This window comes from Thermobia domestica, chromosome 1 (assembly GCF_964235325.1).
Source record: "Thermobia domestica chromosome 1, izTheDome1.hap1.1, whole genome shotgun sequence".
In the NCBI taxonomy this organism is placed as follows: domain Eukaryota; kingdom Metazoa; phylum Arthropoda; class Insecta; order Zygentoma; family Lepismatidae; genus Thermobia; species Thermobia domestica.
In genome coordinates this window covers 315403728-315424284 of record NC_137454.1, presented here as the reverse complement: position 1 = coordinate 315424284, position 20557 = coordinate 315403728, and the positions used below count along the sequence as shown (strand labels likewise).

Below are 20557 nucleotides of genomic sequence, written 5' to 3'. Positions count from 1 at the left end.
CTTCTTTCTTCAGGTGGCCCGTCGGTGAAATGTCGCCTACTGGAGCTTCGAACAGTGGTAGAGCGTTCACCTCTGGTGCATCGGGTCCTGGTTTGATCCCAGCTCTCACCAAGTGAGCTTTGTTGTGGACAAACCCCGTGTACGTGTTTCTTTTCGCGTTGTCTCGTTTCCTCCCACTTTCTTCATTCCACCATTTCATTCATTTCTCATCATCACAGTCTCCTTTAGGCTGGCTGGCATAATCGCGGGACGTAAAATTTAAAGATTTCATTTTAATTTTTGTAGCTTTGAAATTACCCGGGGCACTTCTCTGATCGTGCTTAACTTATGTTGCCAGTATTTCCGCACTATTATTTTTACTTCGTTTATTCGAAGCTTCCTCTCCAGGAAGTGGAAAATCTTTTGAAACCATCACTGCTTGTGGTCTATCCTTGCGATACCCCTAGGGATTGTGCATTAGAAAACGAAAATGAAATGAAATATTTCAGTTTTACGTCCCACAATTATGCCGGCTATGTTAAAGGAGACGATGATGATGAGAAATGAAGGCAATGGTGGAATGAATTAAGTGGGAGACGGGAGAACCCCAAGAAAACCCACAAACACGGTGTGGGTTTCATCACAAAGCCCACTTGGTAGAAGAAAAATAATAAAATCCGAGTGTCTATAGTCTAGAATCTGAAACACGAGTTTGGAAATTATATAAACAAGCGTCTTTCACTTTTTCTGCCACGACTCATATTTTATGAAATTTATTATCCTATCTACTCTAGAAAATTGTTAATAGCTTTCGATTACTAGAAATAAATCTAATATGTATTTTGTTCTACGAATATAAAAATAAAATTAAAGAAATTTTAATAAACACTATATTTCTAAAATACATGCTCAAAAGATAAGAAAAAATGCTTTCGAAGGGAACAAGAGTATCGTGGCCCGTTGAACATCATGACTAATAAAAATGATTCTGACTTGAAAAAGTTTTAGATAGGCCTACACTGCACTAGCATACCTAAGAGAAATCGACGCATACAAGTATCCCAGTAGTAATTAATTTATGGATATAGCACATAGAACAACTGAGTAGTTATTCACTTTGTAGTAACACATGCACTTTCTCCCTTAGGGCCATATGCATAATCGACCACGTAGGGGTCCCCTAGACGAACCGTGCCTGTGGGCTTCCTCAACCATACCCTTGACTGTGCAATGCATAAAGCTTCCAAAGTGATCCCTCAGGTACGGTTAACACTGAGGGCTGATTGGTCTAGTCACACCTCGAGCGAGGCTAAAATTTTGTCAAAAAAAAGTTGAAGGTAAAACTCCGAAGCTCAATTCTAGTATGATAAAGAATTAACATCGAAACAGCCATGGATACAACGTATGTGATATCAAAAAATGAAATAAATGTTCTGAACTTTGTTCTTGCAAAGGAGGAAAAATAACGGTGTAGATTGTGAATGCAGTTCTTTTTTTAATTTTCAGATAAAGTCTGTTAAGTTGCAAAAGGTTATAAAGTGATATAGAAAAGCGGAAAAATATCGGTGTAGATTAGCAATACATTTTTTTTTTAATTTTTAGGTAAAGTCTGTTAACTCGCAAAAAGAAAAAAGAAGGATATGTAGCTAGAAAACGTGTGAGGCTGTAGCTTTATAATAGAGATCCCACTAGAAATAAATTACATATACACTTTTTTTTTTTTTTTTGACAAAATCAGCCCATAGTATTTTTGAGAATGTATTTTCTAAACAACTTGCCAGTAAAAGTTAACCTTAGGAGACCATAAATGTTATGTCTATAAATACAGTATTTGGGGGAGGGGGATTCCATGCAAATAACGTAAAACTTCTTGTCTACTTATTCCCAGAGTGTTATCATCCAATTGCGTACAATTGTATAAGACACCCTACATGCATATAGTGGAAGCCACACGTCTCAAAACCACGCACCAAACTTTGCAAGCTGCTTATTACAAGCAATTTTTGCATCTATTAGGTTTATGCCAAGGTGAAGCTGGAGGGCTATAGTCGAGGTACGTTCGTAGGGAACGGGCGAGTTTGCGATGGTGGTTATACGTGTAAGCGAATTAGGGGTTCACTCGAGCAGGCACTTCTACGAAATGGAAAATTTATAGGTAAAATACGATGTGAATCCCTACATTTTTCGTGAAGGAATGAGAGTAAATAAAATTAATTACTATCAATGGCAGCATATTGAAATGAATTTTAAGTGATAATGAAAGTATTGTATGTGTAAGTGTGCTCTTCCATTATCCTCGTATATACGTATACCCCCATCGCTGACGCGCCTGCTCCGTATGAACGCACCCGCTCACTATCACTTGGGGCCCCCTGATGCGCTCCTACCATAACTCAGTTAGGTAGCATTCGTGCTTTTAGCCACATAGCACAAATTGATATGCACTGTAGTTTTTATGCCATATGCCCACACTGTATTTATACTGAGCCCTCCTGAAGTCAATCTGCAAGTAGTAATGCAGCTTTTCATATAGTGCATGCTTTGCTAAAAGAGATACAAAGCTCTAACCTAACCTGAAGATGTAAGAAATGTGTCAAAATTTGGTAGAACTGTTTGCTCGAATAATGATCAAATTAGTATAAAAAAACAGTGTGCGAATTGAAAAATTTTCCCAGGGGGGGATGAATTTCACCCATATGCGCACCCAGTCCTCCCCCCATATATATATATATATATATATATATATATATATATATATATATATATATATATATATATATATATATATATATATATATATATATACACTAACAAGTACAAAACAGTTGAGATGTGAGATCTTCCATAAATTTTCACTCAAGTAATATTAAGGTTAGCTACGCAAAGTAGACCTATTTATCTTTATGTCCACTGTCCACTTAAAAACACTCCAGAGGGGGAAAAAGTTATCCCTGCCAGGGATAAAATTTTCCTTCTCCAGGGTGGGAAAGATTTTTGTCAGGGGGGGAAATCCCTGGCATCCCCCCCGCCAATTCGCACCCTGTAAAAAAATATGCATCAACGTGTAGTAGATGGTCACAGGTACATGAGAACCGATGCATACTTGAGCAATTACAGCACCAAACAGGAGGTCGATGATTCCCACTTATCTTTCCTTATATACATACCACCATCGCTAATGTGCCTGCTTCCGCGGACAAAATCACGCGTGATCCCTCAAATTGTTCCCAGCTTGAAATCGGAATAAATGCAAACTTAGCTTGTGTTGGGCATGGTTTTTCGCACTTGTTTATTTAGAACATATACGTTTGCAAGCATATTATAAATGTGTACGCAACTGGTGGTCAGGTAAGAAACCAAGAATGCAGAAGACCTTAGATCATAAGTGGAAAAAAGGGATGGTAGCGCTCCTCAACTTTACCTATGCTAACTGAGAAATGAGGCAAATACGAACAGGGAGAAGGATGTAAAAGATATTAGAATAACATTTCCACGATGAAATATGTATAACTGTTGAATTAATTTTTCCCATCAGTGATGATTCCAGTTTTTTTTTTTTTTTTTTTTTTTTTATTCTCTTGGTGGTGGTGGCGATTTCAATATACTGCGAAATACTGAGAATTCACATTGAGCACGATAGGTTATGTGGTCCTGAGGGAATGTCATGGTTCTCGGGGAGAAATTCCCCCCGCCCGATCCTTGAAGTCCCCACTGGTCCCCTAAAATCAATTCTTAAGCTAATCTAAAATCTACTACAGTACCAATATTGTAACAACAAGTATCTCTCGCTTATTTTATTTCAGGTAGAAGTTGTTAGTCCACCCTTTGATCTTGTATTCAATATTTGTACGAGCGAAAGCAAAATATCCTGCTATCTTCTTTCAGGAATTGGTATATATTTTTAAATTGGTTGCCATCAATATATGTCATTTATTATCGCTTAATCAGCTCAACGAATTCGGTAAACTCACTAGCATACTCAAATATTTTGTCAGCACGGAGCATATGCATTTTATACAGCAACAGAAACTACTACGGGCTAGCAAAGGGTACGTTGAAGCACCCCTAGCCATCCCCTTGACTTACGGGGAGGTTGCGGGCTTGTTTGCCCCTGCGGGAGAACTCTGCAACGCAAATTATCACGTGTCCCGTACGTAGCCCCTAAGTAACCCGCAGAATAACTATGCATACGGCCCTTAGTCTCTCTCTCTCTCTTATGTGTATGAATTTTATACACCCTGTATTTGATTCCTTGATGTGCCAAATTAATAGTTGGTTTACCACGGGGAAGTACTCAGCCAAGCACAAATGTTTTAAGTTGGTAAAATGGAAAATTTCTTGGCGAAAGTAACAACACGGAACTTCTGACTTGCTTCTAATTGACTCGCTGCACAGCATTTTCACAAACCTCCTCCTTCATCCATGCAGACACCATATCCTTCCCGTAAAAGCAGCAGCTCTTTCATTTTCTTTCTTTCCTTTTTTTTTTCATTTAAAAAAAGGATGAAAAAAGACAGTTTGTTCACCGTGAAAAAGAGTGTCAGGCAGTCACAGAGCATTGCGGCCTGCACGTGTGACTCATCACCTAGTCATCATCATCATCATCACCATAGTGCATCAGCCAATGACTGTAGTTAGGAAATTACCACTGAAGTTCAGCAATAAGAAAAACTAAACGGATTTCCTTCTTTTCTTCACTGTGCCTGCCTATGTTGCACAAGGTTGTTAACGACTGTTGCTAGGCTATCTTGGTTGCAACCGTGCTTTTTCCCCATTTGTCTTTATTTTATATCAAAGGAAAAAAGAAAAGAAAAGCGGCTGTTCTTATATAATATCAATTAATAATAATAATAAAAACTTTTTCCTGGAAAAAGGCCTATGGTTGTAATTAGACCGGAAGGAATTTGTTATCGTGTTCATTTATTATATTATTTCAGCATGTACGAGGCACTAATTATTTGAATAAATTTGTTTGGAAACTGTATTTTATGGCAGGGAGTATTGTAGCTCAGTGGTAGGGCGTTCATAGTTCGATACCAGGCCCATGTGAGTTTGTGGTGGACAACACTGTGTCCGTGGGTCTTCTCAAGGTCTCAGACACTAGAAGAGTTGTTCAGTGGGTACCTGAGGAGATGCCAGACTATAGGGGCGGCCCGACGGAGTGTGGTGATGACAACTTCAACTTCAACAACATAGGCCTGTTTTCGATAATGGGAGGTGTATTTTTATCTAGTAGTTGAAACAGTTTTTTTTTCTTTGTCTTTTTGCGGAGCCAATTATCCTAATATCCATCACGAAAAAAAATATTTTGCTGCAAATTTGACTTAAATATAACCAATGATAGTTATGTCCCACTAGGAGTGCACTTCGCGATTTCAATAATATATAGTTGTAATAGAAAATGTTCTTCAAAATGGTTTTATCAACTAGCAATACTTTGAACTCCAAGAATAGATTAGAAGTAGTTACTTTTTACATTTCCTGAAATGCCTAAATATTTCCTCCTATGGCACAGGACCAAAAACGAACGCCCCACTTCCTTTACACAACAGCAACAGATGGCCTTGGCTCTGGAATTTTGTTTTAAAAAGTACTTCAATTTTTCATAGTCCGGATGGTGAAAAGTCATATTTGTAGTTGGCCAATTGTTCAATTTTATGTCTTGTGTTCTTAGTTGAACGATATAGAAAAGGTTAAGTGATGCAGAAAGTACATTCATAGATGTGTATGAGTAATACAGGAAATTGTGTGTTCAAGAAGCGTTCTAGTCTAGACATGTAAAGGAAAATTCGATTTTGCTTTCACATGTGAATAGGATATTTAATCCATAGTATGTAAATGTAACATTCTAATCCTCTATTTGTAAAATAACGAACCTACTTTATTCGAAATCTTCCGCTGTAACGTAGTCTGATTTAGTTCAGGAAGTTTTATCCTCTTCATGCAGTAACTTGTTACACTGTATTTTAAAACTACCTTGTTTCGTATCCTGTTGATTTACAGCTATTTTCTGATTACCTCTCGAGTTTCTTTTCTGGTTAATGCCTCGAATGAACTTCACGAACTGTCATGCTGAAATTATGAAAAGTACAATCACTGTTACATGTCCGAAGTCATTTGTCAGATGTGGTTCACAGAAGAAAAAGTGTTTTCTTGTAGCGTCACGTCTTCATACCACTACCTAAAATACAGTGTATTCGATGCATTTTCTTATATACTGGTACGTACTTCAAGATTAAAATTATAATACAATAAAGAGAATACAAATTGAGGGCTATAAATTAAATACAAGCATACTCACCTGTTAATCAGCAAGTACGATTTTACGCATGGTAAATATAAAATTGTTTTGGTGCAATGATCAAAGTAAAGAAATCAGGAGTGATCAGATAAGTCTTTGGCATGGGAGACCCAGGTTCGATTCCCGGCAGTAGCTCATGTGGTTCGGATCTCACGTTAAGCTATAGGTTCACGTCTCATATAGCTTCGCTGCTGAAAGGGACGTTAAACTTAAATCAAACTAAACCAAATCTTTATTTTAAACACAACTTCGTTGACCGATAAATCGGAAACCAAAAATTTGTACACCATAATATTTCACACTATGATGGAATGTGTAGAAAGCTCATCAATGTCTACCACTACGCCAAGTTTGGTCAATGTCTGATGGGTTTTATCGATTGCGATTTAGTGGATTTTTTTTCATTTCACCAATGGGGCATGGTGGCTCAGTGGTAGAGCACTTATTCCTAGTGTGTGAGGTCCCTGCTTCAATCCCCGGACAAGTAAGTTTGTGGGTAGACAATATCGTTTGTCTCCGCGGGTTTTCTTGGAGTACTCCTGTTTTCTCTCACCATCCCACCAATTATTCCATCATTCACGCGCTTTAATCATCCGTTTTCCTTAGCCTAAAGGGCATAATCGTGGGACGTTAAAACTGAAAAACTTAATTTCTTCATTTCACTAAACCCAAACATACATTTGATTAACAACTCCACAACTAACGTCTGCACACCATATTTTTTTTTCTAATTTGCATATTTACCATATACGATATGTACTGTCATGCTAAAATTGGCCAAGATTGGATTAGTATCGTCAATAGCATGCCATATAAAATATGCTTTCACTAAGTCCAGCACCAATATTGATGGTCAATACTCAGGAACCAAAGGCCTGCACACAATATAACATTTCATAGGGTGCAACGAGCTCGTGAAATTCTATCGCCATTCCAATATTCTATAGTTCAAGATCGGATGAGTTTAATCGGTTGCATACGATGGGATTGATATTTTTTAAAAATCAAATAAGGGACGAAAACAGATCTTTAATTCATTCTTGATGGTATTGCTAAACATGTTATATCAAATTTAGGCCAGGCCCGTAACTTTGTATCACCTGGGGCAAAACACGAAATTCGGCACCCCCAACCCCGGTACTAATTTTCTCAGGTCAGTACTTTGTAGAAGAGCGATCGTGCGCAGTGCGAAGTCATAAATGACATACAGAAATGTCCTTTTTGAAATTACTGGATATGCCCTGATTTAACTTAATTTCTTAGTTACAGATCTTCTCCCGTCTATTACGCCCCATGAAATCAGATATAGGAGAAACAGCTTAGAATCAGATATAGGAGAAACGGGATTCATAAAGCATTGTTGTGGTGTCATTTTCCCAAGATATAGTGTCGGTTGACTTCACTTCACAATAGAGGAAGATACAGTAGCTATCCATCTATAGATCTGTGCTGTGACCTGCTTTTTGCTTATTAGGATCTGAATTAATTCGGCTTAACGTTATTAAGAAACCTTGTTCTTGCCGATTTTGACGTCCCATTTGATTAGGAATTCACAGAAAGGAAACAAAGCGTCTCACGCATCGGAAAAGCGATGAGGACTGTACAAGTTGAGTAAGTGTGTCAGTATACATTGTCTGAAGCCAACAAAGAACAAAGGTGATAACTTGTTTATCATTTGCTGTCTCGGCACGGCAACACGCCAATATTTGGTCAAGTGCTCACAAGTGACGAGATTTGGGTCCAGTATGACACTCCCAAGCGTATCCGACATTGGTTTTCACCACGTGACTATATGCCTCACACCTCATGACCATCTCAGCACCCACGCAAGATAATGCTTTGTATCTGATGGACTAAATACAAAGCATAGTTGCACGATACTACTGCAACTGATGACTTGTAGGAGTTGCAAACAGGTGCAACATGTATTGAGCAGAAAGATTCAGCGTTGATTAATAGCAAATGTGCACGACAATACGAGGCAGCACGTGGCAAGGATGATTATAGATGCCGTTCAGCGACTTCACTGGGAGATATTCATCAATTTTACTCTCTGGACCTACAGCCGTGAAATTACCACTTTCCATTTCCTGTGCAACCTCCTCCATATGAAATCCTGCAACAATGAGGCACACTTGCGGCAAGCAGTCGCGAACCTCTTTGCGTCCAATAATCGCGAGTTTTATTACCAGGATATTGCGCAGCTGCGAATAGGCAAATAATGCTGGATGCTAAAGATTACTTCAAGGCCTTGCTCTGTATCGTCAGAGAAAAAGGATGATCTATACATGGCTACGCTTTTCCTTTGCTTTCTTTCTGTATGATCAGTGCCTTGTCGTGGAAATTCAGTGCCCCTGTACACATGAGTGAGGTCGACAGACCAGCTGCAAGCGCCACCATGTTTGCCTCGAAGCGTAAGAAAATTTTCAAACATAAACCCTGCTTTTCCTTGATTTTTAGCACTTTTTATTACTTGTTTTCCTTCCATGTTATATACAGTATGTGCAGATGCATTTTCCTAACATGAGTAACATTATGCGATCACTTCCTACAGCAGGAAGATGATTTACGTAGATACTAGTAATATTCCAAGTAATTTTTCTTCTTTTCTTTTTTCCTTCCGAATTTTGCGCCCCCCTACTTCGTTGCTCCGCTCGGTCCTCCACGGCACGGTAATGTGTATGACACTCCGGATGCTTTCTTCATTACTGACTGATACGTAAAAATTCAAAAATGCAGCTGGAAACCCACAGGCAAAACAATTTTCAAGAAGCCACGTTCCAAGATTGAAAAGACAAAACTGCGATCAGCTTTTACGTGCCAAACTTCGTGTGTATGTACCATCATCAACACCGCGATGCAGCTAAATCATCGATGTTCCCACAAAGTTGCCCTTATGTTGGGCAATTAATGATTTTAAACTAAAGAGAGGGTACGTTGGAGCAAAATTTTTGAATGGTTGCCCGTTATGACTGTAAAATATCTTTCTACTAACATGTAAGGTGCAGGATGCCTGTGCTCCAAAAAAGGGAAAATGCGATATTATGTTTCTAAGCTGCGAGATTATATTTTACATTAAATTCGTTATTTATTTATTTAAAAAAAAAAGTGAAATTGTTTGTCCCTTTTTAGGTGCCTCTTCAACCCGCGCCCGGAACACATGCTGTGGATGTTTGACATTACAAATTTGCAAATTATCAAATAAATTATACACCCATAATTTGTCTAACTCGTCTTTAATCTATTTGTAATATACTATACACCGTAAATACAAGTATTACTTTGAAAATGTTATTTACCTGCCAATTATTAAAAAATAGTAATAGACAAAATGCAGGATTAACTTAACACAATTCTGTGTCATATGAAACTAGTTAAACTCTGATATGAGATTATCTAGTATGCTTATGTAGAATGGGTTAACTTTGACAAGCTTAAATAACGTTACACGATTTCAACATTTTCAAAAACATTTTTCAAAATAAATAAATAAATAAATAAATAGCAAAGGAAATGTGTACAACTTCAGTGCCACACCTCATATACCACAGGTTCCCATCCTTCCTTCCAAAATCTATGACACACTTAGTCAAACTTCTCCAGCTAACATGCCCCTCAAAGTCAATACCACTTTTAAATCTGTTCAGTTATTTTGATCTCAAATATCCTCCCTTTTCCGTACGAACTTTGAGTGTTTTTCATGTATAAATTAAATAGTTTTTATAGAAATTTTTAGTGGCGAATTTGTTTCTTAAATATTTTAGCTACTTTTTTTTTCTTAATCTGCTTTATAATTTTATCCCCTTCCCTTTGCGAACACCGTTGTCAAATCTGTATTACGAAGTTGTCCCATAAGTTTTCTGCCATGTCAGAACATGAAATTTGAGTATCTCTGGAAATATTAGTGAACAATAGAACATAGCAATTAATACGCCAGTGCACAGAGGAATCCTTCCCCTGGTATATATCCATTAATGGCTGCTTTTAGTCTTGTGGCAGGAACGGCAAAGAACACTTATCCGTGAACTCCTGATGCTGTATGAATTTCAACTGAGACATACAGCCTGTCAAGCAGTATGAAACATCTGTGCAGCGAAAGGGATGCACTGAGTTATAACACAGCAAAGACGTAAGTAGAAAAATTCAAAGAGAACGATTATGACTTACCAGAAATACACCGTGCCAGGAAGATCCTCACCTTCAATATTTATTTAGGCTGTACACCAAGCTGTGGAGGCAAATCCGAGCGCCAGGACCCATATGTTGGTTGCCCAAGTTGGATACCTGAAATCAAGCGTACAAAGAATATTGAGTACCGTCAGAAAAGTGTACAGACGGTGTCGAATTGTCCCCAACAATCTCACTTCTGAGCAAGCACAACCAAGGGTGGAAGTATGCAAAGCACTGCTGAACAATTGCGTGGATCAGCGTTTCATTAAACGGATTGTAAGGTCAAACGAAAACTGGGCTTACTATCGGGTTCTAGACACAATGGTTGGACCCAGACCAGGATCCTGCACCTGTGGTGAAACAGGTTTGGTTGAACAGTCATGCTTAGTGTACGGTATGCTGGAATTTTGAAGGAACCATACACTGGGAACTTGTTCCTTTTGGTTGTGCTATGAATGTTAATCTGTTCTGTAAATAATTGGAACAAAATTTTCAAGCTGTATCACAAAAATGCATTTAATCATCCTCAAATGTCTGTTGGTACTGCAAAGCAATGCTCCCTGCTGTAGATGTTGCACTGTTACCACATCCACCTTACAGTCTTGACTTAGCACCTTCAAATTACTACTTGTTCCGTGCAATGAGGCACTTCCTTCGTGGTAAAACATCCCTCAATGACGATGGTGCGCGTGATGTGGGGTGCAAATATTTTTCGACTCGAAGTCCAAGGAATGGTATACGTACACAGGACATTTGCGGAAATATAGGTATCCACTGTAAATTGCAATGTTTTGTATTTTGCAGAGTAAAGTCTCTTCTACACGGTTCCTTGCGTTTTTATTTTCCACATGGTGTGTGATGGGACACTTATGAGATACCCTGGTATTTTGAACTCTTTCCAGAGGATCTGGAATTTTCGCTGTAATGCATCAATTTGAAATCTTCAACTCAAATGTAACTTCCATTTGGTTTAATTTGATTTGATTTAGTGTCCCTTTCAGCAGCGATACTATATGATAGTGTTTTCCAACCGGTGTGTCTCGTGATCCCATAGGGTGTGTCGTGAAATTTTAGAATCCAAACATCATGCATCACTTAATACTTCAGTCTTACACTGTTATAATTTAATATTATAACGAATTATTATTTTTTAAAAAAAAAATTAACAAGTGTGTTGCGATGGCATAGGAATTCACTAAAATGTGTCGTCAGTCGAATGATGATGGGAACAAGTTCTATATGAGACGTGTACTTGCAGCTTTTAATGAGAGATCCGAACCACATAAACTCCCACTGTGAATCGGAAAACCTTCCAGTTTTACGTCCCACGATTATGCTGGTTAGGAGACGATGATGATGAGAAATGAATAGAATGGTGGAATGAATAAAGTGGGAGGAAACGAGAGAACCCCAAGAAAACTCCACGTACACTTTGTCTATTACAAAGTGCACTTGTCGCGAGCTGGGATCGAACCTGGGACCCCATGCACTAGAGGTGAACGCTCTAGCTACTGCGGCCCACTGCTGGGGATCGAATCAACTGTAACTGTTTATATTTTATTTTTATGTGACTTTTTTTTTCATCTTGATCTTTGAATATCATCTTTCTCTCCAGCATCATCATTTCAGATTTTGCTTTGGAGAGGCAGATTTTTTCAGTCGATTTTCAGGTTTTTCATTGGTATACAAATTAAAAAATTATATAAATGTCAAACTCGAGGGAGAGGGCAATTGTCTCAAATGACGCCCCTGTTTCTCTCTATATACTGTAAAATGCTGTTTCTTCCTTTGAGACTAGAATTGATTGTTTGCGTTTAGAAACACGATATAAATTAATTGTTAATTAACATCAAGATCAAGCGAGATTTCATTATATTTTTCTGTCCTTTTTTTTAAAGTACGATATATACTGAAAAATCTGTGAGCAAATCAATGTGAACATTTATTCAAGTTATTTCTCCTTTCAAACTGACTGACACTAGTGTTTTATTTTCCTACCATTGTAGAAAAGAAAACTAATAAAACGTACATTTGTATAAATGCCTAATTAGTCTGCTAATAAATCTCAGCGTTAATGAACAGTTTTCGTGGGATACTCTCACACGATTTTGGTGATACGTTTTTATTTAAACTTAGAAATGGTTTTGAAAGATTCATTTCTCCTTGTGATATATGACGCTTTGTATATGTATGTATACATGCATCCAGAATGGAGAACTTCTATATGGGAAACTGTATTTTTTTTTTTTCTGTGCTTTAATAAAACTCATTTTCAATGTGTAAATACCTTTCTGCAGAGTATATATAGGTAGAAAGCATATCATGAAAATACTTTAAGTTGTAAGTGACGTCTAATTGTGAATTTGAAATAGACCTAATTTTTGTTAAAATAATCTTTAAGCTGCTATACTTAGCAGTTCTTTTTTTCTGTTTAAGAGCCTGACATACTAAAAGTAATACAAAATTTGTCATTTTTCTTTTGCTTGTTTTTCGTAAGTGAAAGGAGACAATGAAATGCACTTTTCCACAATCATAGATAACGTTGTTCTACAACAGAAAATATGAACCTGAAGAATTTTCAGTGTTACCATCCATAGAAATTACAGTGTTACCAGAATAACATTTCCCCCAAAATCTAAGTTAAGGCTGCGACGAGAAGAACGAACTCAATTACGTTTGATTACGTATCATGTTTTGGAACCCTGAGACCTACTTTTTAAATAATAGTTATATTTAGTTTGTAATAAACAAAAGTTTTTAACATATACCGTACTTTATAAAATTAAATAATAATGTTATTTCAAAAGTAGTTCACAGGATTCCGAAACACGTCATACATAATCAAATGCGATTGAGTTTGTTCTCTTAGATTTTGGGGGAAATGTTATTCTTGACAACACTGTAATTTCTATGGATGGCAACACTGAAAATTCTTCAGGTTCATATTTTCTGTTGTGTGGGCCCCCCACTGGTGGTATTTTATACATCTCAGTCCCCACAGTAGTCTGCCCCTCCAAAATTTATGTGCTATTGGCGCCAATGTATTCTATGGATTATTCTGTAACTATGAACATCAGGTTGAACTCTGTTGTAAGTATAATTGATAAGAACCCATGTTACTTATTTGGACGTCATATTTAATAGTAGTTTTGTTATTTGTTGAAATTTAGAGTAAGGGTTACCAACAGGTATGTCGCGAAATTTTAGAGTTAAAAAAATCATGACGCATTTAAAAATTGAAAATCCTTTTTGAAACACTGTGCTTGTCAACGTATCCCGAGTCCAAAGTATATTTACATATTTGTTTGATTACTAACAATAATAATCTCGAGATTAATTTCTTTAAATTGAAAATGTGACCTTCCAACCTAATGTCCAATTACGAATCACTCATTTACTTAAACTATATCGTGTAAAGGAATACTCTTAAACAGTGAAGATTTCAGGGGCTGGCCCTGCGGAGGAATTTTTACCCTGGGACAAAATAAATCTCCGGGATATTTCTCAATTCGGACTCAACCAGGGTCATCAGTATTTTTGCAGCACTAATTTCATCCAATGTTTGTTTCGAGTTTCCCTCCAGTTGAAACCTTCTGAAATCACTATTTTGTTAAAAAGGAAAAAAAAAATTCCGATCAAGAATTTGAACACAAAAATTCTAATTAATGTTTTGGGAAAACATCAGCAGGTCTCATTTTTATACTGTAAATTAACTTGTACTTGATAGTTTTCCTGAAAACCTTGTATATGCATTAATCAAACTTGTACTGAAAAACCAATCATGTTTCGTAATCGTAATCATTAACCCCTCCAATCAATCAAACCGGAAAAATTCTTGATTCATAACTCTAATTTCAACTTTATTTTCTGACGACACCCTAGTTATTAAAAATATAGATTTTGGTTTGCTTAACATGCATAAAGTTATTTTTTCTATGTATTCGTAATAATTAAATTATGTGTAAGTACACTCATGTCCAAAATTATTGTCGCATGTCTATAAATATGTTGTTGTAGGAATATAATTTGATAACTGATTCGCCTGATATTTCTTATAATGTTAGTATGTGTATAATCGGCAAAGACATGTATGTGGCTAATTTCATGTCAAAAGAGCAGTAAATAAGAACAATAAAATTAAAATAAAATGTTGCTAAATGGACAAGAAAACTTTATTTTCCTCATTCTAATTTTCGTATTTATAACTCTTTTTCCTATGAAATTTACCACAAATATATGTGTCCCGATTATACACATAGTATCAGTATCAAAAGTACCCTGCAAAATCATTATCAAATTATATCCTTACAAGAAGACCGTTATAGATATGCGACAATAATTTTGGACATGAGTGTACATTGAAATAAGCCTAACTAACGCGTAAAAATTTTAAAGGCGTAATTCATTTTCTAAACAAAATGTAATTACAATTTAGGAGTCGAAACATTAGTAATTTGTAGATCTCTTTTGGGAACTATATGGTATTATTAATAATAATAATTACAAAGGCAGATTACGCCTTCATACACCAACTTAGTTGTTTGAGAGCAGTACTTTCGTTCGTTCTTTGTTAACAATATTCATTGTTCAAGACTAAAAAAAGAATGCTACATGGCGATATTGAAGAAAGAAAAAAAAGTTGGAAATGTGCTTTCGAAAAACTGAAGTAAAAGATTAGCATATGTCATACTCGTTTATATGTATGATGATATAAAGAACGGGCTGACGTGCGTACTCAAAAAGAGCTTTTGTGCGCTCACGAAACATCAATAAACTAACAAAATGAAACGAAATTCCATTGGATGTAATGCATTTTACAGGTTCCAACTTGTTGATTGCTTTGAGGAAAAAGAAACTGCTAATAGAAAATTCAAAAAGAAGAAAAAAATCGCTCTCGCCTTTGCAAAGAGTTAAAAATAGAAATTTGTCATAGCATGAGAGCAATGTGGAAAGAAGAAAAAAGCAATGATCATAGTTTGTAGGTGGGTGCATCAACATAAATAATTAATTTTGTTTTGAATCACTTGGTTAGTAGATCAGGAAATCTAATTTAAATTTCCATTTTCCTCAATTACAATGAATACCTGTAGTACGTGGGTCTCTATGTAGGTGTGCATAATAGAGAAAGATTTTTCTTTTTTAAAAAAAGAAGTAAATAGAAATGGGACGAATTGTGACTTGAGGATCTTACTAATTTGTATTTGAGCAGCGTGTTTTGATGTCTTGAAATTGCGACCAAACAGGTTACTGGATATCCTATTAAAAATGAAAAAACAAAAAATCGTCTTAGGTATTAATTACTGAAACTAGTACTTATATATATTATTGTCTTACTGATACGGTTTCTTTACCAGCGTATAAAAAATACTAGATCAATGACTATCAGTACCAGGCTCGGAACCAGCCACAAAAGTTGGGGTGGAGGGACGGCATAAATTATTTAAAAATTTTAATCGTAAATAATTACTGGGATTTTGTACGCAGGGCAATCATAATTTTAATTATGTACCTTCACCAAGCTACCTGCTGTAATAATAATAATAATAATAATAATAATATTAATAATAATAATATATTTCAAAAACTCTTATTAACACTATAAAAACTAACCCCCACCTTATTATACGTAGATTCCTGAGAGACTTCCTATAATGAAATTATATTTATTGAAGTATGTTGTGCGCAGCAGCGTCATTTCAGATTTGGCTTGGGGATGGCAAGACCCCTTGATATAAGTAAAATTTCGGAATTTTCACTGACTTACTACTATTCTATTGATAAAATCTATATAAATCTCAAACTAGGGGGGGGGGCAAATGCCCCTCTCTTCCCTCCTAAATAACGCCCCTGCCTTGTGCGTAATTCAGGATTTAATTAGTCTAATGAAACTATTAAATTTTCTTTATCATGCTTTTTCTTGTTACATTTTTTTTTTTTTACCCCAAACATAAAACTATTTTATTCTTACTCTGAGCACGGTAAATGTCGTGTTGGAGGTGGGCTCTTAGTACTATTCCAACTAATTTGGTCACTTAAAATGGAGAAGTAGGGGGCATAATGCTATTAAAAACTATTTAATTAATGGTATCAGAGACATCTATTTAAAGTGAAATAAAATAAATGATATGATGAGTGTATTAGTCCTTCTGTACGTATTCACGTGCCTAACGACTCATTTGTGCTATAGTGCTGCTAAAATGTCTTGAGCCGTGGCAAAAATGCGAACTAAAACTCTCACACACGCGCGTTTAGCCAATGAGGGTTCAGCTGTTGTTAAGCGAGAGAGCAGATGACGAAAGGGAGTGGAATTCCTTTAGCCGATAGCAGCGCTTGGAATGGAAGACTAGGTGCCAAGTCAATGTGATATATCTTTAGCAGTTCTTCTTTTCGGTAAGCCCATTTTGTAGAAGTCTGCAGTTTGGCTTTGAAACTACAGTTCAATCTCAGAAATGACGTCATCTCTACTGTCAAAATGGCGTCTTCTGAGTGGACGCTTCATTTCTGGAGTCATTAAATGCTAGGTCTGGTGGGTATGGTGATAGGGCAAATGTCATATTCTAATTCCACTGCCTTCATCATGGATTCATAGTCGGAATGAGCTGGTGCATTGTCTGCCAACAGCAGCAATCTTTTGTGACTACGTTTCTTCTTCAGTTCCTCTCGTAACTTAGCCAGGAGATGGGAATAAATAGGTACTAATCCTAGTTGTCCCTGTGGTGGTGATGACCCCTTCACAGTCCCAGCAAACGGAAAGCATCACCTTGGCGGCAGACTTCTGCACTCGCGCATTTGTGAGGAAGAGGTGATGTGTTCCATTGTTCGCTGATTTCCTTTGTTTCTGGGTCATAAAAATAAACCCAACTTTCATCCATTATCAGTAGTATGCCGAAAATGTCCTCTTTATCCACTGCAGCGTCCTCGCGATTTCTCTTCTGAAAAGGTGTGAGCAGTCGTGGCACCCGCTGTGCTGACACTTTCTGAAGATGCAGTTATAAATGATATTCAAGGCAGAACGATAACCCATACTTATTGCACGAATAATACTTTGAGTGGTTATCCTCCAGTCTTCCATTACGATCTTCTTAACTTTCTCCGTCAAGGCTGCATCATCAATGAAAGATGGTGTTCGCGGTTCCAAATCTAGAGGTGTTCGCGGTCATCAGGTGTCCAGTTTGGAATTGCCGCTTCCACTTGGATACCATCTCATAGGATGGGCTTTCATCCCCATAGACTTCTTTGATCTCTTCGTGGATCTGCTTTGCTGATTTTTCCCTGTATCATCTCACCTTCAGTGATTTACCTGCAAAAAGAAGTTGTTTTACGGAGTCCAGAATTCGCATGGTTAACGTACAAGGACTCAACTATAAAATTCATGTCCGAGGGGGTTCGTAGTTTGTAACCTTCTAGGTGATTACACTAACTTTTCGATATGTCCTCGCATTTATGAAATTAGAACAAAATGGTTTGAACAGTTTTTGTTAAACCGTCTGGAAAGCTCATCTCAAGAGTACGCAACCCCTTGTAATATATATATAGTATATATAATGTAAACATTTTCCCTTGAAGACAGCGAGAGTGACGTATCGCGGCCCAAATCGAAACACATTTTCTAATTAAATTTATACGGTGGACTTTTAAAAGACTTCTTTTGGACATTTCACTAATTTTTCAACTTTGGCTAATCCTCTCCCCCTTCTCCCTATCTCTCTCTTTTTTTTTTTAAATACATGTAGACTCCTTTGGTTGTGTATAATGAGTTAGTGGCTTCCATAGAACTTAGTTTTCGAGTTAGATGGACGAGACAAAGTTAATTTTATTTTAAGTTGCCGTGGTTACGCAATGTAATATGACAAAGGTTTTAGAGGAGGAGAAGGGAAAAAAGGAGAAGGGATGAAATAAGGTCACAGGATGCATTGCTAACAAAGCTGCCAACGTGGTTTGTTTTGGTCTCTGAAGCTGTGCAACCAATTTACGTCATAAAATGCTCCACTCCTGTCAAGAGTATGAACGTCACATGTTTCTCAGGTTTCTCGAAGAATGTTTGTTCTCTAGCTTTCTGTTCAGCCACTCTTCAGTCCATATGAAATTGATATTCAGATGTTCAGAGATGGACTAATGGGTTGAGAGGAGGAGGGGAACCTAGATAAGAATGTAACATTATGTGCTAAACAACTTTTGTTTCGTAAATGCTTACGAATATAGTTTACCTATAGCAGTAGATATTTAGTTAATTAAAGCATGAATGTTTCGATTAGGCTAGTATTCTATACAACTATAGTAAGAGCTGTCGAACTCATAATTGTGACCGGTTCTACCATATGAGCAACACGTGCATTTGCACGGGACGACATATTCCGAGAGGCAGCAAAATCTGTCGTAACTGTGTTTCCAACAAGAAATATTTATTTTAAATAATAGACTTTATGATGATGGTAGTTAAATTTACTACCGGTAAGCTGACCTATTTGAATACTACATTCATAAATCATGTTTAGGTCGCATTAGTTTAAAGTATCACATGAACAGTGCTAAAGAAATGGTCAAACAAATCCCAGCACGAATTGCTTGATTGTTGTCAAATATAAGAACTCAGTTCTCGAACAGTAGCGAACTCTTGTCCTATTTAGTTATTTGTCACAGTTTTCATATGGAAACTAGTTTTCTGTTTGTCACAAGTTCGTTATCATTGAAGGTGGAAACATTTTTTTTTTTTAATTAGTAGATGTAGAAGGAAAATTAAGAAACAAAAATAGAAGAGCTAGTTGCACTGGAATTCGAAACTGATATATTGAAATTGAAGCTCGATATTGAATTCTATAGAAAGGATTACCATCTTTTCTATGCAGATGTGTTTGCTTTATCTTTCACTAACATAATAGATTATTACTTAAAGAAGAAAACAGACACAACGAGATTGTATTTGTAGTCTTTAAGCCTTTCTGAGTGCGAGTACACTTTCCCTCCCCTTCTTTTGTTCATGATGGGAGAGCATACTTAAAATTATGGCTTTCAAGATTTGCTCATTCTGGAGAACTGGGTCGGCTAATGTTGCCATTGCACTTGGCAGGAAATTGCCTAGGATCAAATCTGCTCATAATTACACTGAAAATATCCAGCTTACTCAAGTAGCTGGGCTTATTCAATAGCAACATAAGTAACCCAAACTTGTTAAGATATATTGTTGGCTTACAGGTGAAAGGTGAAACCAGCGACTGTTCCAAGGAGTAGCTCGGAGGGTGGAAAAGTTTTACTTACAGAGTTTAGTATTTTCTTCGGAGAATTTCGTTTACTACTTATTTAATCTACTTCAAAATTTTATCTGTCCCGTTTTATTTTCCAGGGAACACGACGACTTACAGTGTGATAGAGCCCTCACCTTTGGTGAGAGAAATGTCTGGTTTGATGCCTGATCATGTGAGTTTTTTGGTGGATAACATCGTGTCCGTGGGCTTTCTCAGTTCTCCACGACGTTCTAAAAATGGTCCTATGAACACTGATATGTGAAGATACAACGATTATATGTATCTAATACTTTTATTATACTTAATATGTTGTGCAAGAACGCTTTTTTATCTGGCAGTGCTACGAATTAGAAGAAGAAGAAGAAGAAGAAATCAAAATGTCTTGATTTTGTAAATGTTTTGCTGCCGCTAGAAGTAGATATTTGCTTATACGTCGTAATCCGATTGCTATGGTAACAGTTCTTGTTACCAAGGTTTTGTTTATGAATAAGTATCAATAGGAGGACACCATAGAATATAATTTAAAAGTGTACGGAATTGCTGAGAAGCAATTATCAATTATTTTGAAATATAGTGTTTCTGTATGATCAAAATAATGTCTTATTATAGGGTTATTCAAAAAGAAAGAACAGATTTCAAACATTTATTTCTCCCAAACTACAAAAGATAGAAACATAATTCGAACGTTACTTGATTAAGAAAAGTTTACAATTTATTGTTAGTAATTATGGTGTGCATTCAATATGAGCACTGTGTGTTACACGACAAATGTCAAAACGGTGCAAAATTCGTACCTTTTGTTGTGGTCGTCAGGATGCAATGCTTGCAATAACTGCAGTTTGTATGGCTTCATGTGCAGACGATG

The 20557-nt window shown here is 36.7% G+C and overlaps 1 long non-coding RNA gene across 1 annotated transcript in view; it reads left to right on the top strand.

Annotated features, from left to right (window-relative positions):
* Positions 1–20060, top strand: part of LOC145662545 (uncharacterized) — a 138993-nt gene extending 118933 nt beyond the window's left edge. Inside the window, exon 2 of the long non-coding RNA XR_014127065.1 lies at positions 19791–20060. This is a non-coding gene — a long non-coding RNA (uncharacterized LOC145662545). The remainder of the gene's footprint in view (positions 1–19790) is intronic.
* The last annotated feature ends 497 nt before the right edge of the window (positions 20061–20557 follow it).